Consider the following 27,481-nt stretch of genomic DNA (forward strand, 5'->3'; position numbering starts at 1 on the left):
AAATATTGAGTCAAAAAGAATTGCATTGTGTATAGCAGATAAAAGATTAATATGGTACAGATTCATTCCAAGCAGATGAACAGGCTGGAGGTCTGGGTGCTTGGGGCAGCTCTGCTGGAATGGCCCTGGAGGTCCTGGAGGGCATCAGTCTGAGCAAAACATGTTCTGGACTGCATTAGCAAGGGAACAGACAGTGGATCAAAGGATGTGTTTATTTCAACCTCCTCAACACTTTTTAGGCTACACCAGGACTATGGTTTCCTGTTCTGCTCCCTCCAGTTCAGGAAAGATGTTGAAAACAGGAGTGGGTCCAATGGAAAGCTACTGAGATAGAGAATTGTAGAATAACTTCAATTATTCTGGGAGTCTACGATTAAAATATTCTACTTGCTTTCTTTTGACTTGGAAGACATGTTGTTTAAAATAAAGATGTATGAATTAGTGACACATTGCCATCCCACAAATATTGACTTTAAATGGCAAGCTTACATTTCCCCACTGATTTCAGCATTTCCTCTTGTAGACTTTTCTGCCTCTTCTGTATCATCTCATCCTTCTGAAGGAAAAAAACCATGCTTTTCTGTTGGACAGTAAAGATTCTTGCTATAAAAATTATTTTGATTATTATTTTTTTCTGCCCAGACTTCAAGAAAGCAAGTGCAGATTCCAAGGGAAGAAACACCTTTTTGATTAATCAAGATTGTATGAAACCTCATTAAACACATAGTTATTCTCTAAGTAAAAATACACTGAAAAATAAAAAGATGGAGGTAAACTGAACACAGCTCTTAATGTGTATGCAGCTGCACTCTTTCCAGATCAATTTAAAAGAAATTATTTGAGGCACACAAGCTTCTGGTGAGCAAGAAAGAGTCAGATTCCTTTAAGAGAGCTTCCAAAATATAGTCAAAAGAAGTTTGAAAGGTTATTTAAAATACAAGGGAGAAAAAAGTGTTGTGTCGTATTTTAAAATTGAATTAAAATTCTTTGTGGTGTTGACTGTCAAACAGTCTGTCTGTGTTCCAGTCTTGCAAGGACTTCTGCTGGCAATGGGATCACTCACATTAAAGAAAAGCAAGTAGTACATAAAGCATTTGCTCTTCCTCTTTATTTTAAGACCCTGTGTCTGGGATGTTGTTGACCATGGCACCTGAATCTAGCAGAAGAGAAAAATCTTTCCTTACTTCCTAAAATGTCACAGATGCTCTCATTACATTTTCTCAATGTTTTCTTCCAAGCATCACTTTGACACAGGCATAAAAATTCCTGCACTTACAAAATTCAGCATGTCCTTATTAATTTAGCAAATTAAATTTTTATTCTTGATATGTAAGGTCTGTAATACTCAATATTTTTCAACTCTTTTAATAATGCTGTGCAAAAGAGTATTAGTTAGAACTGACACTGTTTCTATTCACTTAATGGTCCAGGCCTCATCACTTCTTCAGACATGTCTACTGTGCAGAAGGGATAGAGGTTTCTGTCTCATATTGGCATTTGACTTTCAGGGTTGTCAAGTAAAATGCCCAAGAGGAAATGTATTTGACATTGCCAGTAATAGTATCCGGTTGATAATCCCTTCTTTTAACTCTCCAAGTTTCCTTTGGGGAGAAAAAAAGGAAGCAATTTATGCATTTGTGATGAATATTTTTTTTCTGTGTGTCTCTATAATTTCAAACCTTCATACTCTTCTTTAGCCAGATGTTTCCAAAAGTGTTACACTCTATGACTTCAGACAACTTGATGTGAAACCATATATTAATTTGTTTCCTTTTTTACTTTTTCCTTTATGAAATTCCATTGCTGCTGTAAAGCAGTAAAAAAATGTGTTTAAATGCACAACCAAATTGTCTTTTTATATCTTGCCTTTGGCAGAGCTGAGTGCAAGGAAGTCTTAGTGACATGTATATAATTTGTTTGTCTAATGCTCTGTCACATTAAGACCCAGCTCACCTAGAGATCAGGTGAGTAAAATTTTTTGTCACGACTCTTGGGCATGATTTGTCTGGGTACACTTGATGAATTCACATTATACACACCAAATAGTGAGTCAAATTATTAGCTGTTCTGCTTTACCATATTGAAGTTGAGAGGGGGGTTAACTGATGAGCATTATGCCATTTTTGCATTGGATATGGTACAGCTTAAGTTTCTTTAGTTAGCTTTCTGGTGTGGGTAAATTGAACATATGCAACCAAATGCAGTTAGCAGCAAAATGATTTTCATCTGATTACAGAGGGTTTCACCTGAACATACCCATCATGCTCGAGTGGTGGTGAATCATTTCTCAATTCTGGTCAAATAGCTTGAGAAAAGCCTACAACTGAAGTGTTTCTGCTGAATATCTAATTATCATGAGAAATTGTAATAATTTCTCACGATTTTCTCCCCGTCGCTTCAAGCGTCAGAAAAGCACTGAGTCACCACTTGACCAAGTAATTTGTTAATTTTTTTCCAAGCAGTTGCCTACCCTACACTCATAAATTAAGCAGTAATAAAAATGGTCTCCATCCTGATTAATTTACCACTGTGGCTGTCTAAGCAAACTGTCAGCAGACAGTCCTACAGGGTGTATGATTCATAACCAGTTAAGAATAATATTTGCTTTTTATATATTTTCTTTGACATAGTCAAATATAAAGAAGTTCAACAATCTATCTGGTTTGACTCATCACTAAGTTTCATTTCCCTCCTCATATAGACCCTGGTTATTATTAAGGAAATGACTTAGTTACAAAGTGGTAATATGACTTGGCCCAAAAATCTGGAGGCAGAATGCAGAGCTGTGGGAGCAATTTGGGAAGGTTGCTCATGCTCAGTCCACAAAAGTGATCTATTGCTCTGTGACTATTTTCCTTCCAGCTGTAGCCAGCAAACTCTGCTGTACTGAGGTACATTTCTAAATTGTGGCTGTATTATGCCTTGGATAGAAGTCAGACACTTTTCTGAAGGGGTTCCAGTGAGGCCTTAGATGCTGATCATGCCAGGAAATATTGTCTAAAAAAAGGTAAATTTAAATCCCATCACTTAAAATCAGTTTTGCAGCAGACAGACTGAAAAGAAGATCTCAGAGACACTCTTCAGAGACTTTCTGGAATTTTAATCCCCTTGGTAATCAGTCCTGCTCCACAACAGCGCTGGGGAACAATTATCAATCACATGCTGAGGAAGTTTTACTGATGCAGGAGTTTAAATAAAGCAAGCTGTTCAAGCCTTTTCTCACTGTTACCACTGCCAACTCAGCAACATTGGTAATGGCAAGGGTGGGAAATTTTTTTTTTGGAAGACTTTTCTTAGAAGAGAGTTTATATACAGCTGTAACTTCTTTTGATCCCTGTAGAAACATAATCACAGTAGCATAGATAAAATCTTAAATTTAGGCATTTATTTCCATTTTTTCTTATGAAACTCTTACTCTGTTTCAGTCATCTGTTCAGTTTGAGGGAATTGGATAAGTACTTAAGAGAAATAAAAGCTTTTAGAAGTTTAATGGATAAACTTTTATAAAAATTATGAGTACTGACTTTAGAATGTTCTGTCATGTATATGTTTGGAAAACAAAATAGTTTCAAAGAAAGGCTCAACCCAACTGCTTAAGATGTTTTGGGAAATATGACAGTTGGAATATGTTCTTGAGGAAAGTTAATATTCATAACTAAATATTTACACAATCTCATATGATTGTGTGTTTTAATGGAGTTTAACATGTAGGCATTGCTTTTAGAATGTTTAGTTACATGAGAATTTAAAGAAAACTTGAGAATTTAAATTATTTATGTGAAAGAAAGCAGAGACTTATCCTCAGAACTTTATGTTTACATCCTGTTCTTCTTCAAAGGCAGCATTTGCTCCTTAAATCTGAAAGTGTTGGAGAGCAAAGAGCAAAACTCCATGAATTACTAAAATTAAGTATCAAGAAAAAAATCTATGTGATTAAATGTGGTAGGGAGGTACCCAGTGTCCACAGATGATTTAAAAAAAATGCTAAGCATTTACTAGGGCCTTTTAAAGCACTTTAAGGCACTTTTGAAAGGCAGATGAGTCATATTGCAGCCAGAGGCAGAAAAGGAGAAAAAGGCTAGAGAACCTGGCAAATGTTCTTTCACTGAAATTTTTAAGCTCTCAGAATTACTTGAGATAAACATTGCAGAGATTTGGAACAACATTAAATAACAGAACTTAGATGACCAACAATATCAGATTTTACTATTTGGCTTGGGTTCGCTGTACATTTTGGGTATTCTCTTTGATATTATGTCCTTACCTCTCCCTCCATCAAACCTCTCTCATTGATTTCAAGTCCACCTTTTCATTGGTCTCATCAGCTTGTTATGTCTTGGTTTTCTGTAATGTGCTACAACTATGGCAGATGCATACTTTAATAGATGGTTTTCAGACAAATGAGCCAACAGGTGAGGGAAATACTAAATATGCCAAGCATACTCTTCCAGAAACTGAAGCGCCACCTGGAACTTTGCCAAAACCCAATAGGGTTAGTTTTCACCTATTGATTTTTGGGGTGTTTTTTTGTTTGTTTTTGTGTTTAGTTGTTTTTCTTGTTTGGTTTGGTTTGTTTTTTGGATTTTTTTTTTTAGGTTTACAGCCTAGGTTTGGGGCTGCCATCTGATTTCTGAAGTCCTCATGTTCATGAGCAGATAGATGTGTCTATAGTGTTGCTCTGAACCTCCTAAGAAAAAAAGGCTCTCATGGAGTCATTAAGTTCTGCCTCCAAATAACTTCCTATCACCCTGTCCATTATGGGATACCCATGAGATTGCCACCTGCCTCACTCAGACGTAGAGACAAGTGGCATCAACAGAATCACTTCAACTTCTCTTCCTTATTTTCCCCTCTTCTGCTCTTAGATCCAGAGGCAGAATCAAGGGAGTGGACACAAATGAGTAGCTCTTGTTCATCCCTGCCTTCTTGTGAGGACTGGCTGGGGTCCGTAGGGGAAAATCTGCTGTGTCCCTGTGTTTTGGCAGGATGGAGGAGAAGGGCTGGCAGGTGATTACCAGGATGAATTCAGAGGTTACTGTCCCTGTGTTTTGGCAGGATGGAGGAGAAGGGCTGGCAGGTGATTACCAGGATGAACTCAGAGGTTACTGCCACTGGGAGGCTGGCTGAAGGATTCTGTACACTTCAGCTCCCCACCCAATCTGGGCATGTCAGGGTTTATGCATGCTGCCATTTTGCTTGTGACTACAGAGGGCAGGGAGCCCCACTGAAGAAATTCTAAATACTCAGAATGATGGTCAACTCCTAGGCACTACTTGCTTCCCCTCATTTAGCATAAAACAATAAACAGAAGTGCTTTACAGAAAAGTATATAATAATTTATGTGAAAAATACCATTTACTAAAGATGAGACATGCTAATGACATCATTCTTACAGAGATGGCTTACAGTCAGTGCAATATTTGAGACAAGTCATAAGCTTTTGAGGGCAATTTAGTTAGCAACATTTCTGTCCTGTAATTTTAGGATACTTGTAGCAGAAATGGTGGGTTTTCAAGAGTCATTTTGCTCAGGCTGAATGTCTGACTGCTAATTACATTCAATATGTGATCTTGTTCTACTGTATCAAGTTGAATACATGCACAGAAGCTGTTTAAAAAACTTTTCTCTGAAGGGCTATTTCTGGCTAATATTATCTCTATGTATTTATTTCAGGTTGCAGTGAATTCTGTGAATTATCCCTATAGTATCTTGCTTCCACTGCAGTTGTTTATTTGTGAACATCTTGTCCACAACTTCCTTCCTTTTTATGAATGTGCAATGTCCCCAGTATGACTTCTGCCAACACTCAGCCACTCTACAGACCAATATAAAATTTGAAGTTGTCCTTTGCTGGAGTATAGCACACAGCACTTCTTTGAAAGGCCTAATAAATCTCCCCACTAATCCCTTTTTGAAGAATAGAAAGGGGAGAATAGGACAGGTTTGAAATTTTTTCCTTCTGGAAAATGGCCACTCTGTAAGCTGGATAGAGTTTCCTACTTTGTACAATTTGTTCAGAGTCTCACATCCCTAAAAGCAAGTCATATTGGATTCACTATCTGAGCAGCAAAAAGGCCCCAGGAATTAGTTGAGTCCTTTAGGTGGACTTATTAAAGTATTAAAATATCTTATTAAGTATTTTAACATCCACCATAATCATGAACCCCATCAGACTTAGTATATATCATGCAGGTGGTTATTAATGTGTTGAATGTTTAAAAGTGATCAAACAGAGTATATCTAGGATCCGTTGTGTTGACTGGTGTGGCTTCCATGTCCTCTGTTGGTGCAGCAATACTTCTGCCACACACAGACACACAAAAAAATTAAACAATATTAAAAAAGAATAAAATTATGTGCTAGGATAGAATTTAATTTTTTGCAGTTCCATGCTAGCCTTTGTGAATTTTTTGGACTATGTGTATCCTGAATGACATAGGAAGAATCATTCCAGTGCCAGACATCCAGACATGATGATGCCTGTGGCTGTTATTTTTATGCAAAGATCAAAACATATGTTGGTACACTCATATCTATCCATTTCTGGTTTCTTTATAGCTTTGTTGAATTTCATTTACTTTTATGATGCAATTAATTGTCACTGTTTGCTTTCATATTCCTAATATTTCTATCAGCAATTCTGACAGGAGATATGTGTTTTTTTATTTCAATTGTTATCCTATCCTTAAATTCAAAGAGTAAGAGAAAGCACCATAATCTGGAAACCATGGGCTTGGGTTGATATTGTAAATTCTCAGACTACAATCTGTGTAATGAAGAGGCAATGAACATGCTGCCCAATAGAGAAGTTCAGGATGCCCCATCCCTGGAGGCATTCAAGGACAGGATGGATGGGGCCTTGAGCAACCTGATTTAGTGAGTTATATCCCTGTCCATGGCAGGGTGTTTGGAACTATAGCATCTTTAAGGTCCCTTGAACCCTAACTGTTCTATGATTTTATATTTCTAAATATTATTTTCCATCTTTATCAATGATCAGAATGCATATTTATATCTTCAGGCACAAGTATGTATTTTTCTGATTAGTTTTAATATGACTCTTTGAGAACTGTGCAAATAGTCTGGAGAGGTGTTCAAGTCATTATTTCTCTATGGCTCTGGTAGAAGACACATTACTGACATATATGTATATACATGTAAATATTTACATATGGCAATATTATAAAGCAACCCAAAATACTTTAGACAATCCAGTCCACGTGGTTTGCCAAACAACACCTGAAGATGATATTTGAAATACTGGCATCTTATTCTATTGAAAGTCTTTTCTGTGTGTTCTCTCCCACATTCTTCAGACTCCGTTTCTAGGCTGAGTATGGTAAAGTCCATTCTCTACCATTGCTAGTAAAGTACATAGGAAGGCTGAGCTATTAAAAGAAATAGTGACCAGAATCCAAGTCTGGGTTAATTTTAAAATCACGAGAGATATGGATGGCATCATTAAAATGCTGGCAGGAAAACTATCTCATTAATTCCACATAACCATGGTTAAAATTCCTGAGTCCTCCCCATGCTGAGCTCTCCCTCGGTTTCTGACAGCCACAGAACATGCTGACAAGGTTTGTAAAAAAGTGTGGCCTTATCCCCTCTTCTGGCACATTATTATTTTCACATAGTAAGATGGTAATATCATCCTTTTGCAAATTTCCTGGGGGCGGGGGCAATGTGGAGTTCAAAATTAGACATATGCTTGGACTGATCAACCAAATGTCTGTTGGCTGTTCTCTATGAGAAAATACAAGTAATTTCACGACATAAAGATTTAGTACATGTTATTTAATTTTACTCTCTTTTATAATGCTTTAGTACACAAGGGAGCAAAACTTTTCCTGTGTATGCTTTTGGAACACTATCGCTTTCTGTAGATCTACAGTTTTTGCAGTCTGGGATGACACTCTTATGAAATCACAGAAACAGGAATCTCTGTTTTCATGCTGCCCTCAAACTATTTCCCCAGCCATCTTTTAAAGGATTCCTGAACTTCTTTGTTTATTATCCTCTAAATTAAACAGCTGTAAAGATGCTAGATCATTCTCAGCGTATTCCATGCTGTCATATAACGTTTATGAATGTAGTGCTCTCTTCTTGGTCTCATTTTACTTATTGTAAAGTTTTCATGATTCTGCTACAGTTTCCCATCATGTTTAATATCTGTTTCTGTTCAAAAAGCTATTCATGAGAATCACTTGGGATCAGCTGGGGCTTAGACAATAACCATTCACAAATAGCTTATTTTACATTTGGCACATAGACCACATACTTAATGCAATTCTTAAAGCCCTTGTAAAACTGGAAGGTCCCCTTTGTTTTCATTAACCCAGCTGGATCTTGAGGGGTGATTTCATTTGGTTTTTCATTTCTACCTGTACATTTAAAATGCTCCACAATCATCCATGGGTGTTGATGTGGATAACTCTATAGAAATTTTACAATCTGTGCAAATGTCTTGTTGGTTAGTTTGCAGGACATTGACCGGCTTCACATTTGAATATAACTCCAACTCCCATCACATCTTTTAAAGCTAGTACCTTTTAATTACTTCTGAAATGATTTCTTTTTATGCAGTCTTTCAGTGTTTCTCTTCAAGACTGTCTTCCATAGAGCATTGAACACTTCTTTTTGGCTGAATCATTCCTCTTTTTTTAACAGACAACATTCTAACAGCAGAACTGTCTAGAAGTTGATTTTTTTTCCCTTTGTTTTGTCAGAAATATCAATTCAATAAACCAAATGCATGAAACTGTATCTGAGAAAAGTTTCTTGGGACTGGAAAGGAATTTCTGTTCAGAAAAGAAGGTAATGACTGTGGTCCCAGAAGCACCAATTACTTTGGTGTATAATGCATTTGTGTGGAAAATGCAGGCTCAAATCTCTGTTCTGCCTAAATCAGACCAGCACCTTCAACTGACTGCTCCACATTCCAGCTTCACGCTTGCCAAACAAGTTACTGATTATTCTGTGAAGAAAGACATCAATCCTTCTTTTATTTGTCATGAGAGAAGGAGAAAAAAAAAGGAGCAAAACAAGGAGAGGTCACCTCATCATCTTGATGTGAAACTGGAATTTTTTCAAAATCTTGTGCTGTCTGACCAAGATTCAAATCTGCTGGTCTGTTTATTGTTGGATGCTGCAGATTTTAGACTTTGGGCACATAAATGGATTAGACTGTGTTATGCTATGTTAATGAAGTACCATTCAGGAATGGAGCTGCCACAGCACATTTTAGTGTTCAGTATCTAATTTCATTAAGTCTCTTACCAATTGCATTTGTTTGCCTGTAGCAGTACCTTCACAATTTCTGTGTGTCTACAGTTTGCTTGCCCACTTAACACAATTTCTAGAGGACTCTCTGTCCCTGTGAATTTTAGGATTAAAGAGTACAATTACAATTAAATTACAATTAAATTAAAATTACAATTGCTCAAAAATCAGATGAGATTAAAAAGCCCCTGTGAGAGGGCTTGAAGCACTTCTTGCCCTCTTGTATTTGGAGCAGTCTCAACTCCTTAAAAGCATACAGTCCAGCTCCTTCACTCTGCAGTCTGCTTACATTGTTCTTACATCTCAATATAATTTTCAATATGAAGACTCAGATCTTCAATCTGTGCTTGGAACTGCAGATGTCACATTGAATTCAATGGCAGCTTTGACACACTATTGCTTTTTGCTCCATCAGAATGGATGTTTGTCAGCATCTCTGAAAGTGTGGAGGGAGATACACAGTGTGAGTTTTTTCTGTAAACAGCATTGCATGTTGCATGAAGTGGGAATACCTCCAGTACATGTTTTTCCAAAAATGGTATTCCATCAGGTCTTGAATAATCTAACATCCACCTTTAACTGAGTATAAATTCAACAACTTTAGATAATAAGTATTATAAAACTATACGTAATAAGTCATCCAAGAGATTGGCACTTAACTTTATGCCTTTTCTGGAAGAGAGTATGGCTTTTTTTATATTATACAGTGAGATTTATTTTACAAATTATCATTAGTGTGAAACAAGTGGCATTTTATCTGCCTAACAATTACTATGGCCTTAATAAAGTAGTTAAGGGGTTTAGCCAAAAGTATCCCTTGAAGTTTTACTTGTTCTATTTTCCACACAGCAACCACTAGCCCTAACAAACATTCTGTGCCTACACATAGTAATATGATAATGAACACAGTAACAGCTTTGTTCACAACCTATCTTTGATTTCTTGCCCTTGACATTCCTCCTCCTCCAGCTAGTCTGTTTCTGTTCCAGAGCTAAATGATTTATCATCTTGTCAGTGGCTTTCTTCTACACCTTGTATTTTTTGTCCCACCCTATGCCTCCCAGTAATTTTTATCTGTTTTTTGCATTGTTTGTCAATGTCTTGACAGTTTTCAGAATCTGACGCACAGTACAGCGTGTGGCCGAGGAGAACTTTCCACAGTAAAATGGGATTTTTAGCCATTTTTAAAAAAATTATCACAGAAAGTCCACAGATAAATGGAATAACTCGTTTTACACAAATACAGACATTTTGCAAGACACAAAATGTATGTCAGATTTTCTTATGTTGTCTGGAAAGGTCTGAACTCAACTTCTAATGCTCCATACAGTTTGCTCTAGAAATATTTTACTGTTAATTAAAACCTGGCTATGGTGGGGTCAAGACTTTAAATGATGTGACAAACTGAACCAGAAATAGAATGAAGAGACTGATGTGTGACAGACAGCTCTTGTAGCAGAAGGATTAGAATTAATTAGAGAAGTTAAATTTAAGTTCAAAGCTACAGATGGTTTATGTTATTATAAAAAAAAAATCAATTAACATTTTAAAAGCTCTCCCCATGTTAGCAATCAAGTCACAAGTTAAAACACTCTTGGACTTGTGCAATAAGCTCCAGTTCTTCCAGTTACATGGTGCTCAGCCAATTTCCCAACTGTGCCTATAATAGTGCATTAACAGCCATCCAGTCTGTTCCCCAAGCACAATATTGGATCTGTCACTGCAACAAATTGCAGATCAGTGACCTCAGTGGTAAATGTTTAGTATTGTGTTTGGCCTGGGCGTTGTATTTTTGATCCAAAACAAAGGCAAAGATTCAAGACAAACACCAATGTTCTCTATAACCTTACACCTCATGTTTTAAAATAGAAGTGACACGGAGGAAATGGCATTTTAAACAGTAAAAAGATGAGCTGTTTCCCTCTCCTTCATTGTTTGTCTTTTTGGTGGTATGTTCATGGAAAAATATTGCAGGAAAAAATAAAAAGAAAAATAACGAGTAACAGCTTGCTTCTCTTTGGCATCACATGTAGGGAAGCAGTGTCCTTCCTGAGGCAAAGAACTTCCACAGCAATGGGCTGGGACCGGTGAGCCGACTCAGCTGTGAGAGCGACGTATGAATGAGAAATCCCAGTGTGCTGGGAGGGGCCTGCAGAGCTGTGCTTAGTGGGCTAAAAAAGTTCTTGGGACCCAGCACAAATGCTTTGGTCGTGTGTTGTCATGTGCTGGGGTGTTCCATTAGTATACTAGATCCAAGGACTGCATGTCTGTCTGTTATGGGAGCAGATTGTTCATGGAACACCTCCTCTGGTTTAGTGACAGCTCAGTGCAATCCAGCTCGGGTATGCCAGAGCTGCTCTGCAATGTGAACAATAGCAGAGTAAAAAGTGGCGAACACAAGTCTTACTTCAAAACTGTCAAAAGGACATGGGAAGGTAGACAGCACAGACTTGCGTCTAGGAAGTGAAATAATCATTCAGCAAGGTGCATTTTGGTGTCACAAAGCATGAATAACTAATATCCAAAAGCATCTTAATATTCACGGATATAAAATGATATATCATATTATAACATCGTCATCATTATATTGCCGTGCACTCACCATCTTTTGTACCTTCAGTAAATCATAGTGTGACCTATGGAGGCTGTCTTCTAGATGAGGATGACTTTTCAATGATGTTTAAATCAAAATACTTTTAGGCATCCTGGAATTTAACTTTGAACAAACGTAGATGTTACTTTTCCCATTATAATGTAGATTTGATGCCCTCACTAGCTGACCATCTACCTATAAGTGTGCTCTGCTCTTGAGATAGATGCAATGGCACTCCTCTTGGGATAGAAGAAAAGACTCTACACAAGGAATTATTTATTGTTACTGTAAGTCCACCTCACAAATTGCACTCCAGCTATCAAAGGAGGGTCTTTTTTCCACTGTCTGACCTAAATATATTATTTAAGCTGATAGGTATTCCAGATCTTAAAAAAGACAGCAAGAATGGGGATGAACAGTTAATTTGGACTGAGGCCTGAACAAGTAGGACAGCTGGGAGTAAATTTTGGCCAGGTGTTAAGCTGTTCTACAGTCTATGAAATGAGACAGGGTGGTCTTCAGAAACCTCCAAAGAGGACTTTGGTAGCAAAAACCTAGGCCTGACTCCTAACACCATGCTATTAAATATGAAATTCAGCTTTATTTTTGTGTGAAATAAAATACTACCTTTTTATTATTTTTTTTTAATTTTTTTATTACTCAGTTCTGTAAAATCATAGAATCATAAAAATATTTAGTTTGGAAGAAACCTCTAATACCATTGAGTCCAACTGCTAACCCTGCCCTGCCAAGTCAACCACTAAACTGTGTCCCCAAGTCCACATCCACACCTCTTAAATACCTCCAGGGATGGTGACTCAACCACTTTCCTGGGCAGCCTGTTCCAATGCTTGATCAGCCTTCCAGTGAAGAAATTTTTCCTAACATCCAGTGTAAACCTCCCCTGGCACAATTCGACAACATTTCTGCTCATTAGTTGCAGCCTGTGAGAGGAGACCAATTCCCCACATTGCTAGAACTTCCTTTCAGATAGTTGTAAAGAGTGATAAGGTCTCCCCTGAGCCTCCTTTTCTCCAGGCTAAACACCCCCAGCTTCCTCAGCCATTCTCAAAGGACTTGTGTTCCATGTCCTTCACCAGCTTAATTCTCTTTTCTGGACACACTCCAGCACCTCAATGTCCTATTTGTGGTGAGAGCCCCAGAACTGAGCACAGGATTTGAGGTGCTGCCTCACCAGTGCTGAGCACAGGGGGTTGGTCTGTACTCATATAAGCAGGTGTTTTTTGTAGGTGTTTGAACAAACATCCATGCAGGCAGATGTCTGAGGAGAAAAAAAGAACTTTAAATTGCTTCAAAAGCAACAGCCCATGATGAGCAGAGAGCTTTACTTTCTCATGGACAGGCCCTGGCTGATATCTATTTGTTAGTGTGCCAGCCTGCATTAAGTGTATTTCCATAGTTACTTCTCTCAGGTGTTGGGAAAGAAACTTTTGCAGTACTGCTACTTACCTGTTACAGTGAGGATCTAACATCAAACTTTTCTTTTTTTTTTTTTTTTGTTTACACCATTCACAGAAAATCAACAATTTCCCCATCAGCAAATTCCCCATAAGTTTTTATCTTCCCCTTCCATTTGTTGTCAAATGAACTTTTCCAACAAAAATGGAAGTAACTAAGATTATATACATTATAAAAATTTGTCATTTCATATCTTGCTTCAACTTCAGTCTAGAAAATTTTTACTCAAAAGTGAGTGCCTAAATGCAGATTTATCAATTTTTGTTTGGAGCTGCTTGAATAATAACGTTACAGCAAATAGAATTCGTATCACAACTTTGCATCTTGTCTTTTAACATTTAACAAAACAAAGGTTATATATGTCAGGCACACTTGAAAAATTTTACTTCAGTTGAAATGAACACAATCAAACAAACAGAAATCTATCTCAGTATTTTTACCTGTAACTCCTCTATTTGATTCTGCTTTTTTTCCTTTCTATACCTTTAGAAATGTGTCATAAATGGATATAAAATCTTTATTCAGTTGAGAATAATCCATATTTCTGGGCACTGATTAAAGATATCCCAAAAGTGGAATTACAAAGCAATACTCATAAATGTAATACATTAATTGTCTTCTGTTCTCTTATTCTGAGTTATGGTCAAAATAAGTATACTCTAAAGACTTATGCATTATCAATGGGCTTCTCCTAACACCCTTTCTGATTTCTTTATTATTTTTCTGCTCTTTTACTCTTTAGTAATGTTGCATCTTAGGCATTCAGGAAAACCTCTTCTCAGGGTTGTCCTGCTACCTTCCAGACCATCATTCTAACATCTATATTGATGGAGAAAATGTTTTGGTACACAAACTCTTTCCACAGTCCCTTCTTTGCTTGCCATGTAATTTTATGCTAATTTTCATTTCACACAGAAATATCTTACAATAATATCAGTCTCATGGAAATCAACGGGACTCGTTCATTTTAGTGACTCAAATATTTCTCTTTTGTATTTCAAAGCAAAACTTTATCCAATAATTTCAGTATATGATTACTGCTGCCTCTAGAATTGCAGGATCCTTTCTTTGCAAAAAAAGAGAACTTTTGATCTTTTATTTAATTATTATGTGTTTAGATTAAAGATATGTTTGGGCCCATTACATTATACAGTATTATTTCCTGAAGAACTCTAAGAGATATTTTCTTTCAAACTGATTTTGTTTCTCAATTGTATGTCTCCTCCTTCTTATGACTCATTTATGAGGAGAATTGGAGAAACATTTCACCAGTCTTCTCAGAAATGTTTATTTTGCTACCATCCCACTCATACCCTATGATAGAGATAAATATCTTGGGGTTTGATGCTCTCTGTTGAGTACTTGTTTTTAGGGCTTTTTGTATTTTTATTTCTGTAGCATCTTACAGATAGATAATACAGGAGTGCCATTATGAAACACAGGGTACAAATACAAAGCAAATGAGTCCTTTCTCTGAAAAGACTCATTTAAAGTATGGCAACAGTCTGTAAAATAAGATGCCACTGGGGTTAACAAAGCTGCTATAATGCATATTTGTGTAGAAGATTCAGTGCACCCACTGTGAGTTGTGAATTACAGGTAAACTAGATCTTGTTCCAAGTGTGATTCAACCCTATAGAGAAAAGGTGGAGCCACAATTATAAGATACTGAACTGAGTTGTTTCTCCCTGGGCCTCCTCAGAGCAACTTCACCATTTTTACTTCAGTACTGGCTTATATCAGCCTTGCTGTAATGTCAACAAAGCGAGTTTTAGAAGCAGACAGTTTTAAATGTAAAAATAAACCAAATTACAAGCACTCTTCCATCCAGTATTCTCTCTAGATTTTTCCCATTGTATGGAGAGCTGTCCCTCCAAGTCTGCATGCTTTTTAATGCAAGCCTCCAGCTCACATCAAGACCTGAATTCCTCTAAAGTATCTGGACTTTCAATCCTTATGAGAAATGACACCTTGGTAAAAGTGAGAAACCTAAGTACCACTTGGAATTTTAAGTTAAATCTTTAGGGACTTATTCTCATCTTGTTTAATCAGTTTAAAATTTACAAAGGTGGTTGGTTTTTGGTTTGGTTTGGTTTGGTTTGGTTTGGTTTGGTTTGGTTTGGTTTGGTTTGGTTTGGTTTGGTTTGGTTTGGTTTGGATTGGTTTGGTTTGGTTTGGTTTGATTTAGGGCTTTTTTTGGGCAGATTTTACATCCATGGTCAACACTGATTTTAGTGGAATATATTCTACTTATTGTTTTGACTGCAAGTACAGAAGTGTCAGTGTTCAATGTGCCACAGGAAGACTTTTAAATTTAGATCCTTAGAAGAACAGAATTTCATGCCTTTTATGATTCTGTAATTTATCTGGCGTGATATCAGCTTGGTCAGATAATTCTCTGAAAAAGAGTTCAAGGTGATTTCATGGCTCAGGAAAACCAGGAAAAAAGTCATACATATAAGGTAAAATCTTCAACTGCAAATTACAGCAAAAATGGAATGTAAAGCTTTATTTGCTCATTAGGTGGATCAGTGTCTGTTAATTATCTTGTGCACATGAAAAGAAAAATACCTGACATGTATGTAGAGCACACCCTGAGTTTCCTTTTTGAATTTCCCACCAGATCTGGTTATCAAAAATGTAAGTTAGAGACGGGGTAGATTCAGTTTCTGTATTAGATATTCTGATTGAAGATTTTGGATTTGATCACTCTCTAAGTGAGAGAGTGACTTCTTTACTTCAATATTTCAGTGTTTAAAGTGAGGTTTAACTGCCTCCTCAAAAATTTATACAGTATCTGTGACCATGTAATGGAAAAAAATGTTTCCTCATTCTCATGTGTCCCCAGACATCATGCACTTTATTAGTTCAGAGGTCAGACTGCAAAAAGAAAGCTATACTCCATATATAAATCGCAAAGTAGTACAATAGCTTAAAATCATCCTTGAACCAGGATGTCTGCAGACACGCTTGATGTTAAATAATAGCACATGAATTACAGAGTGCAAGTGGTGGCCAGTTTTAAGTTCAGCACCTTGTTTGAGAGACTTCACTAATCTCAGTTTCTATGACTTACTAACCTGAAAGCAGTAATCTGTAGAATGCACTTAGAAATAATTTTTAATTTCCCTTCTTCAGAAAAAAAACCCACCTACCAGCAGCAAACTTTTTAAAGGCTGTCAGATGTTAATAGCTGGCTGTCTAATAGGGATTTGCTGCTATTGCAGTACTGGCTGTGGTTTATAGCCTGTAGAAATTAGGTATTTCTGCCTTGTGTTTGGCATTTATCCAAAAAAAAGTCTGCAACAGGTATAGTTCTCTTGCCAGTCCCACTTAGATCTGTTTGTGTTGGCTGCCCCATCCCCTGGAGTGCATTGTGTGTTGGAGCTATTCCATGCCCATGATGGGAATGTCCTTTAGGTACTCTGTGAAGTGTTTCAGCTCAGGGTATTACTGTATCAAACTACCAACAAACTGCAGAGCAGGTGGAAGTCAATTGGCACTCTGTAGGAATACTTCCTGGATAAATCTGTTAATTGTAAAAGCTATAGTTCAAATCAGGCTGAAAGACATTTGTTAAAAAAAAATATGTCCTTTTTTGAGCTGACAGAAATTGTTCAAATTGCTGAAAGTGTTCTTTTTCCAATTAAGTGGGGAAAAAAATAACAGAAAAGAAATAAGGAGACTCTTTGCTCAAGAAAGCACCCATGAAGCCATAATAGAGAAAATGTATTTGCAGAAAAGGAACTGAAATATATGTATTTACTTATTATACATATAATTTATTTACCTTGATAGGCTTCTGAGCCCATCCTTCAAGCTTAAATATCTACAAAATACACACAATAGAACATAGAAATACTAGTTCTTTTGGATACTCTAACCAATATCTTAAAAATTGTAAAAAGTATTGTTAATTTTACATTAATCTCATTCTGCTGCTTTAATAGCCTTCTTATAAATAAGATATTTGAACTTCTAAAGAAATTGCTATTACTTTTCAATTCTCCATAAATATGTTCCTTTGCATATAGAACACATATAAATTAGTTTAAATGTTCATAATACCTTCTCATGGGTTTCATTAACTTGCATAATTATGCAGACAAGATACCACACTAGATGATGGAACTAAGGTTGACAGTGCACATCAATAATTTAAGACAAAATGCATTAGAAGGAGCCTCTAACCCCAAAACCCAAATGTTATAAATGAGGAAATTCAGAGTTAAAATTACTTTTTAAGGATACATTAAACTGTGAAACTATAGCAATATTTTAAGATGGACACCTAAATAAATATAACTGTACCCAAAATTATTTTCCCACAATCATTTTAATGTAATAACCCTTATCCTGAAGAATTATGAACACTCTTGAATTTCTTCGTTATAAATAGTCATACTGACATCAGTGGGAGTACTCATAGTGCTTAATAATTAAGCAGCTGCCTGATCCTTGGAAGAATCTTGAGAGCAAGTAGTTTACTTTTAGATACATCTTCCTCATTACATAGCTACAGGGATTTATGCCAAAGCAGTGTCTCCAATGTCTGAGGTTTACACTGACCTTCTCTTTCTCCTGCCATTAGGACAATTTGTCATGGGTTGTCCACGATGCCACAGTCTTTTGTGGGACTAGGAGCAGAAGCAGGTTTGTGGCCCATCACAAGGCTCAGAAGTAGAGGAAAGAAAAAGGACAACACAAGGTTGCCCTTTGGAGCAGACACACAAATCTATATTTTGCTGATATTTAAGTCAGAGTTTGAATTATAAATCTGGAAGTGGACTCTTTTTATAGACAGACCTCTGTAAATTATTTTTTAAATACATGAATATGTATCATTGGAACATTTAATTTTTTCTGGGGTAATTACTCGTCAACACATATGGATAGTTGTGATGTTTGATAAAACTGCAGCTGAGCTGATAAATTTCTTTTAGTAACTACAATATCAGTTGATAACAACCTTGGAGAACATAAAAATCCCCCAGAAAATCTTGTGGCATCAGCAGAGCAGCCTTTTATTCCCATCCCTGTTATTCATGTTATCTTGACAAGGAACACAATTTGCCTAATTTTCAAATTATTTTACATTTGTTGTCCTAAAAAAATGTGCTTCTGGTATCACCAACTTTTCTGTATGTTTGATACATTCTAAATAACAAGGTAATGTGCTGGCACCTGCAACCACAGGGAGGATCTCCTTTCCATGGTCCAATAACAGAGGTTGCAATGAAAGAAATGACATCTGCAAGAATAAATGTATTTTGAAAGATAGACTTGCAATGAGGATAGCAGGTATAAAACCAAAGTGCATCTATTCTCTGGACAGATTTACTACTGTGAGGATTTGCTAGCTTAGCCAAAAAAGAGTACTGCAATTGTCAGTAATTGGCCTTCCTGTGTTTTCCCAGTAAAAAAACTTCAATCTGGAGGGAAGAAAACTATATAAAAGAAAAGGTACCATCTCATATATGGAGGCTGCTTTGCCAGGAACTACGGGGTGCTGAAAATGTAATGTGTGAAATTTGAATTAGATTTGACTGTTCTGGTGATAAAGATGGGACTTCTTCCTCTTAGGTTAGAAACAGTTTGTGAACATACAGTTCACTTGAAATGATGATGGAAACTCAGCATCTTATGTGGAAAAGCAAGAGCAGAAAGCATCTTTTGGGGAAATACTATTTCTTATTCATGCTCTGGGCATGTATATGAGATTGTGGATTTATAGACTTATTTTTCCTTTAGATGGTATCTATCCTGCTGTGCAGTTCATTGCCCACAGTGAAGTGATTTAAGGCAGAGCACTGAGTTACTAGTGATGGATGAAAAAGCTGATTTTCAGAGTGAAATGGCAGTTGAACTGGGCACTCCTTTTCCTAAAAATATCTGTATTCTCTAATATATAATGATCTGTGACAGACGTGACCCAGATATACCTTTTCGCTGGTCAGTTGTGGCCTGCAAGTAATGAATTTTGTCACCTAGGGAAACAATTTATAGCTGGCAATAACAGCAAAAAGTTAGCTGAATGGCAGCAATTTATATGTACTTAGGAAGATTGCATAATGTCTTTAATAGCTGCTGACATGACTGGTAGAAAACAGAAGGTGCAGTCCTTGGGTAATGCTGTTCAGCATGTGCCAGCATAATCACCCCAGGACAAGGACTATATTGCAGGGTTGTCACTCTGTCAGGTAACACTGGAAGGTTATCAGAAAGAAGTGGCGTTGCCAGCTTTCACTCAGGAGAAGCCCTTTTCTAATGACAAAGTCTTAAAAATTACACACTCTGGGTTTGTTTTTTTTAATAAATGAGATTCATGGAAACAGCCACCGTTAGGTCAACCACTGAGCACGAGGTACAAGATGTGTCCCTGTTGCCTTTACAGTGCAGCCTGGTGGCTGAGGCTGTTTATCCCAGAGCTCTGTCAGGGACCAGCATGTGACAATCCTCACACAGTAACCAGAAGATGACTGATAGCTGGCACTTAGTTGGTGAGGTGCAAGGCAGGCGAAAAACAGCCAGGGCAGAGAAAAAAAACCACAAAACTTTATTCAGAGCCCATGGGGTTATGTAGTGACTGCAAAGTCAGGAGTGTTACTCATAGAGTAAAAGAATTACTCATAAAAGAATTACTGTTACTCCTAGAGTTAAATAATGGATTAAAGTATGAACATTTCTTGTTAAAAAAAAACCAAAACCAAAAGTAAACTCTAATTTTTCCTCAAAGTTTACAGGGATGATTACAGGATGAATTATAGATTGAACATAAGATAATTTTTTTTCCTCTCTCATGTCCAAGTAATGAAGAAAACCAATAAATATGTGTCAGTAACAATAATACATCTTCAGTAAATATTATCTGCTAGTACTGAGCACAAAATTACCTGAGGAAGAACAGAAGAAAATGAAAGTTCACTCTCTTTTTGTCCCATTATCTCTTTTCATCTCATCATCTTCATCCCATTATCCATTCCTTCAACAGTAACAATAAATAAATAAGTGTGACAGCCATTCCTAGATCAGAAACACATTTATTATTTAGTATTTCAGTCAGTGCACTTCTTTCTATTTATAAATAGACCATTGAAAGAGAATGTTTTCTAATCAAGATGGTTTGTTACAAACTTCTCTAAAATCCCCACAAAACCTACAGAGTGTCTTTGACCTCTGAAGGGTGGGCATCTACTCTAGTACTTCTGGAAGATTAAGGATACAAAGTCTATATATATATATATATATATATATATATATATGTTTTAACTTTTTAACAAGGAATGATTTTTTACATTATCTTATGAAAGATACTGAGGAACTGACCACATTTGGAAAATCATGGGTGAGTGAGATTCAGTATCAAGATCAAGGACACAGGAAATTTCTAACCAACGGCTGATGTCTTATGCTCTGTATATGTAATTTTCTCTTCTCACAGAGACATTGTCTTGTGCCCCAGTCTAACAAAGAAAGAATGCCTTCAGGCTACCAGAGTTGCACACTAATCCTCCCTCCATTTTCATGTTTACTCCTTGCCTGGCAATGGATAGACTAATACAGTCATTTAAGTGGCTAACCTTAATATCTCCGAAGAATAGCTGTCTGAAACAGTCACGTCAGCCCTCAGGCACAAGGGCAGAGAGCACTTGTCTGAATGGAGACATCAGCTGAAGAGTTTCCACAGTGAGGGTTTCTGGGAGTTGGGCAAAGAGCTATGCAGCTGCACAACAGTGACCCTAATTTCCAATTTTTCACCAAAGCCTACTTTCTGCAGCTCTTTTCTGAAGTGTGTTACAGGGAAACTATGTAGAGAGCCCACTGAACTCATCAGCTTGCTCAGACATGAGCATGAGCATGAGTTGCCCTTTCTGAAAGTGTACTAGCCATTCCCAGTAACCTTCTTTTCCTTCTTTTTCCTTCCTTAACCTCATGTGGCTGTGAATATATTCTCACAGAAAGGACTTAATGATCTTTCTAGGGACTGATAAGATGCTGACCAACCCATGTTTGGTTACCTTTGTCTTCTTATTTTTCTTTCTTAAAGGTAGGTAAAAACAGCCTTTTCCCAGGCTGTCAGTGACCTTCCCCAGTCACACAATGGTTTTTCCACAGTCACTTTAATGTTGCCTTGTTGCTGTCACTTAGACAGCCTCTGTTACTTAAACAACACTTAGAGCAACCTCTGCTGACTTCTTGTCTCTCTATGAATTAGATTATATCCAGCTTCTCTAAATATTCCCAAACCTCTTTCTTTCCGGTTTCTGGATGCCTTTCTTTCCACAGTATGTTGGTGGCTGAGAGATTTGAGAGCAAACTTTGTTTCTACAGATGAAGGCAAGAAAGGTCGAGTGCTTCAATCATTTCTCTACTACCTTAGTTAATGAAAAAGAAAAATTAAATTTAAAAGAGTAATTTGTATTTTGACCCCTATCTTCTTTCTTTCCCCTCTGTTCCATATGCCATTTTCCCCCAGCAACTTGATTCAGAGGCCAAACAAAAAAATATAAAAAATATTTTTTAAAAAGGGGGGAAAAAAAAGAAACAAAAAGAAACAAAAATCTGTCACTCTCAAAGTTTGACTGGGCTTCTCATCCAGCAAAGAGATACAAGTAATTTTTCTTGGCAAATAACAATCTCTTACATACTGTTGTTTCTTTCAAAGAGCCATTCTCCATGAGGATGTTCAGTTCAAGGAGAATGCCTCTGGCTGTAAGTAGTCAAGTGGTCTGAACTTCTCCATCAGCATCTAAATTCTTCTTTCATCTGATGTAGACTGACACAACCATTGATATGGTTAAATTAATATTGGCAAACTGCAGTTCTCTGAGATACACTCAGCTGAGGAGAATTTGGGGCATAAGTGAATTGAAATCTCAGTCACAGCTTGGGAAGGACCTCTAATAATTAGGGGGAAAGAACGCATAGCTGTGAAATTATGAATCAGAGTTTCCTAATTTCTGCCTCTTTCATGTCCAGTGTGTGGTCTTCTTCTCAGTCTGGGGGACTTCCACAGCACATTTGGTTAGTGGCTTAAAATATGCAGTCATTTTTTGAGTCTATGTTGGCCAATCTGAGTTAAGCTGGTTTTCAGCTTCTCCATTATACAAGAGAATGCAGAGCTTCTGAGGACAAAACTTGTCATCTGCCTTAATTTTCTAGCTATGACTCAGCAACAAGAGTCCATCAATTTAAAATGTTGCTGAATAATGAGAAAACATTTGCCATGATGCTGCAGGAAGAAATTAATATGAATTTACTGGAGGATGTCATGTAATGGCATGTCTACTTTGGGAAGCAATCATGAACTCTGAGGAGATTTTCCCATGCAGCTGGGAATTGCGTGACCCTACTGCCTCTGAAACTTCCTCTTCCAAGGAGAAGAGCCTCTGAGAGAGCCTCTTCTACTTAGGCAAGACTCTACTGTCCTCCAAAGAACTCAACAATGGGTATTATATACACTTAGGAGTTAATTTTATGGGTGATATTTAATGAGAACTTAAAGTGAAAAAAAAATCAGCTGTTGCTTAATATCTCATTCAAGTCTTTCTGTTGTCTGAGTTACCTCAGAAATGTCACAAACTGTAAGAAAAAGCACTGATAATGTGAAAATATTTTTTTAATATACAAAAGGAAATATATATTACTGAGTGGTCTTTAGTTGGATCATTGTCATGTTGAGCCAGAGATGTGCAGAAATGTGCCCACAACGCCTTTAATTGCAACAGCTGTTATTGCCCCATTCTGTTTAACATCTGCTTCAGAGTAATAATTCCACTGACGCCTCTGATGTATCTGCCAGCTGTTTCTAATAAACCAGGAAAACTTACAACCCTTTTAAGTGACAATCATTCAAGATGCTCCATAATTGCATAACTGCATAGAAGAATGAGGCTCTTTCTGAACGCGATCAACTGAATATTTTGATTATTTATGTAGAAGGCTTTTATTTCTGGATGACTGCTCAAGTGAGGGAAAAACTCAACAAAATAGAAAAACATTCCACACCAAAGTTTATCATACCATCTGAAAGAAATCAGGAGGGAAACTTGAAGAAATTTCTTTAGTATAAAACCAACTAGAAATTTCAAAGACTCATAAAGTTTGTAGCTCAACTGGGCATTTATCTAGCAATTTATATTAAACCCTGAAGGCATTTTTTTCTCTTCTTCAGCAGCAGAAGATGGGTTAAACGCATTGTAAATTATAAAAACCACAGAAGAATAACAAAAGGGAGATATTCTCACTAGTTCTTTTCAGAAAAAAATCTTCATAGAAACTTCCACCTTGAAAAATATTCAGTGAAATATTCCCTCATAACCAATAATATCGGTGGTAGTCATCTATTATAGCCAATGCTTTGTTACAAGAATTTAATAACTCCAATTTCTATAGAGTAAAAACATACTTTTTCCAGGCAAAGAAAGTTATGTATTATATTTGCTTTGTCTGGCTCAGTGAGATATCTTGTTTTTTATTCCCTTGTGAGTACAATTAGGGAAGAGCATAAATTCTGAGCATAGTTTTGAAATGTTATTTTTTTGTTTTCTGTCATCTGTAAAGCTCCCAGATACTGGGGTTTGGCCCATGTTTCAGGGGTTTTGTCCAATACTTTGAGCAGATTGTATCTCAAAACCTTGAGAAGGTATTTAGGCTTCTCTGTGAGTCCCAGTCAGTGGTGTACCTTGTAGATCATAGGGTAGGTCATGTCTCCATAAAATCAAGGACATCTTAGAGAACACCACAAGCTGCACAATTTCTGCACATAGAATATCTTTCTTCAAGGGGCAGGTTCCTCCATGTGCATGCCAACAGATAGTTAGGGGTTATCTAGGAATGCACGTGAATCTAAGAGTTTAAAAATACTAATTTGCCTTCAAGTTGAGATGCAATCACATAGTCCTGCTCTCAGCAGCTGTATTGTGACGTGCCTGCAGCTGGATTGCCCTGCTCCACTAAGGAGTTCAGTGAATCATTCTGGGTACTTGGGTATTTGTGCTGTGGACATTTCTGGACTGCAGATGGGAGGCTTCTCTCTCTGTACCGTATTTTGCCCTTTATGGTAGTAACTTTTTCAAGATCACTATGGTATGGATGTCTTCCTGTGGGGCCAGAAGGTCTGGAAAATCAGCTCATGAGGGGAAAAAATTGCTTTTTGCTTTGGTGATCAAGCTGAGAGAATTCTGTAGAATACAAGCAGTAGGCTGAAGACAGTAGAGAAAAAGAGGGTTATTGTCAGCAGGTATGTACTTTTTTGCACAGTGATTGAGGTATCATCAGATCTAAAGGTGTGCAAAACAAAATGTCCAATGTGTCATTTTCTTCGAATCAGTTGTATGCTTTCTAGAAGATGTTTCCAACTTGGCCAAAAGAAGCTTTTTAGAAGCCTGCATGTCACACTTTACATAAAAGCCAGTGTTGTCCTGTGTGTGATATTGACCTCTGTTTCAACCTTTTCATGCTTGGCCTTGTTCTTTTTTCCCAACAAACCAAAAGTAGAACAAGTAGAAAACACAACATGATGTTGGCTGTATGCACTGTCTATGTGAAGCAAGGAATGGGTTTTTTCTGAGATATGAGTACATGAAGTACAAGAGAATGAGGCCAATGTAAAAGCAACCAAGCAAGAGAATAATTTTTCTTATACATGGAGGGCTGCAACCCAACCCCATTTTATCTTAGCAATACTGCTAAGAACTGATAGTGGAAGCAGCACTTTCACAGTTATAGAAGAGTCTTAGGAGAGGATAAAAAAAGAAAGGACTTAAAAATAGCTATTTGCACACTGTGGGACAGGAGATCCTGAAACATTTATAGTATAACTAGCTGAAAATTGATTGAGTCTTAACAATGGTAGGGAAATAATGTAATGTTATAAAAAAACACTTTATCTGAATGCTATATTCTACTGTCAGTTATATCTAGACAGAAAATAAGCATATTACAGATCTGAGGCAAAAAAATTATATCCAGCATTTTTTGCAATACTGAGGAATACAGAGGCAAACTGTGTTTAATGTTGATGATACAAAACTGATGGGGCATATTCATTTGGGCTTTCAGGAAAGCAAAATGCATATCCTTCCCAAGCAGAGATAATATGCAGGCCATAAACTAAAACTTTTCAGAAGGTCTGAGAAAAAGAAGTCTGACAATAGCTTAGCCAGAAGTCTGTCTGTACCTGTACTGTGATAGCACATCCTCACCCAGGAAGTGTCAGTTTAGAAAGCAGTGCTCAAGAAAACTTAAACACTGTTACTCTGTGTACAAAATCACCAGTGGCCAAGCCTATCCAACAACAACAAAAAAGTCACAAATTCCTTGTTGAACCAACAGGAGTGATTTAGCAGTGAATTTGGGAGTGAAGGATAACAAAAGTTATCTGTCACAGTCCTCAGAGACTTTATAGTCTATATTCCATCAAAACTTCAGTCTGAAAGGAAATATTTCACCATATCAATTATGGAACAAGAAAAGCAAAAGAGGCATAGTACATGCTAAAGCACATTGTATCAAATCAGCACTAACAGGACAACACTTGCAAGCACCTCCAGAGACAAAAATATACCAAATAAAGCACTATACAGGAGTCGTCTGTCACACTTAGCTACCACAACATAACAGCCAGAACTGGAATTAAACTTTCACATACTTGAGGTTTTCTACTACTTGTGTGATTATTCTGATCAAATCTAATGAGATAAATGGCAGACTTAGTGTCATCTATATTTAGTATTATATTTAGTAGATATATTTAGATGACTAAGGAATATTTAAAAATGACTAGCTGATGAAAACTTGATGACTGGTTTAGAAGAGAAGAAAATCTCAGCAAATCAGAGGAAAGCAAGGCATTGGGAGAACATACAATTCAATATGCAAAAAAAGACTTAAATTTCCCATTTTGGAATTATGCCAGCTAGTAAAATGCTTCAACAAAAGAGCACTAGAAATTTTGGAATGATTGTTGAGATAGCAGCTTGTAATGTGATAAAAACAACATGATCTTGGAAAGGAACCTGATATCAACAGCTCATATACAACTATCAGGTTCACGAAAACTAAAATTCCATTTGTGTTAGGACAACTAAAATACATGGAATCCATATTCTTATGAAGAATCCAGCAAATGACAAAATGAAGCCAAGTGACAAAAGCTGAAGTCACAGCCAACAAAAGACCAAAAGGCTCTTACTAGTCCGTAAAAGGACTATAAGATGACTCTGAGAGATGCATGCTGTGGCAAAGGGGTGAGAGAAGAAGGGTGCTTTTGTCTGCTCCTGCAAGAACATGACTTATTTGATTAAATTATGCCCAAGGAAAAGAACTTTGTGTGTGGCCTGAGAGAACACAAGGCACAATGTGAACATATCAATTTAAAGAGGGCAAGCCTGACTAAGAACAGCAACAAATAAACACACTCCAGCACTTGGATCCCACTGGCTCATAAGTCAGTAATTTCTCAACAGCAGTGCCAGGCTCTGTGAGGTTTTATCTCATACAAGACAATGGCCACTTCTGATGGCATCTGACAGACCTGCTCCAGCTTTCTCTGTCAGGCCACACAGCAAGCTTTTGATATATTAAAGCAGCAGAATAGGAAAAAAAAAAACAAACAGTTTATACCCATAAAATGAGACTAAATGGAAGCATCAGATGTTTGAGTTAAAATTGCAAAGCTACTGGATTTGACCTATTCCATAACAATCAACTGCGGTAGATAACATTATGCAATTATATGCATTTCTTGCAATTTCTTGCAATAGTTCCAGGCAGGTATTTAATCTCACATCAGAAGCTGGAAACATCACACCTGCTTTTGAGAATTTGCTGCACAATCTGTGTGTGAATGTCCCTGCACACTCATCATCGGACTTAAGGAGACATTTTCCTGATACTTTTTAAGTTTGTTGGAAGTTCTGGACACAGTGTTAATGTGTTTTGAAGTATATTTACTGATGGAGAATATTAGAACATAAAGCAGAGGGAGGGAGGGAGGGAGGGAGGGAGGAAGGGAGGAAGGGAGGAAGGGAGGAAGGGAGGAAGGGAGGAAAGGAGGAAGGGAGGAAGGAAGGAAGGAAGGCAGGAAGGAAGGAAGGCAGGAAGGAAGGCAGGAAGGAAGGAAGG

General features: G+C 37.1%; 1 long non-coding RNA gene across 1 annotated transcript in view; it reads right to left on the reverse strand.

The window, feature by feature from the left end:
• Positions 1 to 27,481, reverse strand: part of LOC107201045 — a 35,643-nt gene that overhangs the window by 5,736 nt on the left and 2,426 nt on the right. The window contains exon 2 of the long non-coding RNA XR_001519974.2: positions 20,248 to 20,336. This is a non-coding gene — a long non-coding RNA (uncharacterized LOC107201045). The remainder of the gene's footprint in view (positions 1 to 20,247; positions 20,337 to 27,481) is intronic.

The sequence above is a fragment of the Parus major genome, chromosome 2 (genome assembly GCF_001522545.3).
Source record: "Parus major isolate Abel chromosome 2, Parus_major1.1, whole genome shotgun sequence".
Classification (NCBI taxonomy): domain Eukaryota; kingdom Metazoa; phylum Chordata; class Aves; order Passeriformes; family Paridae; genus Parus; species Parus major.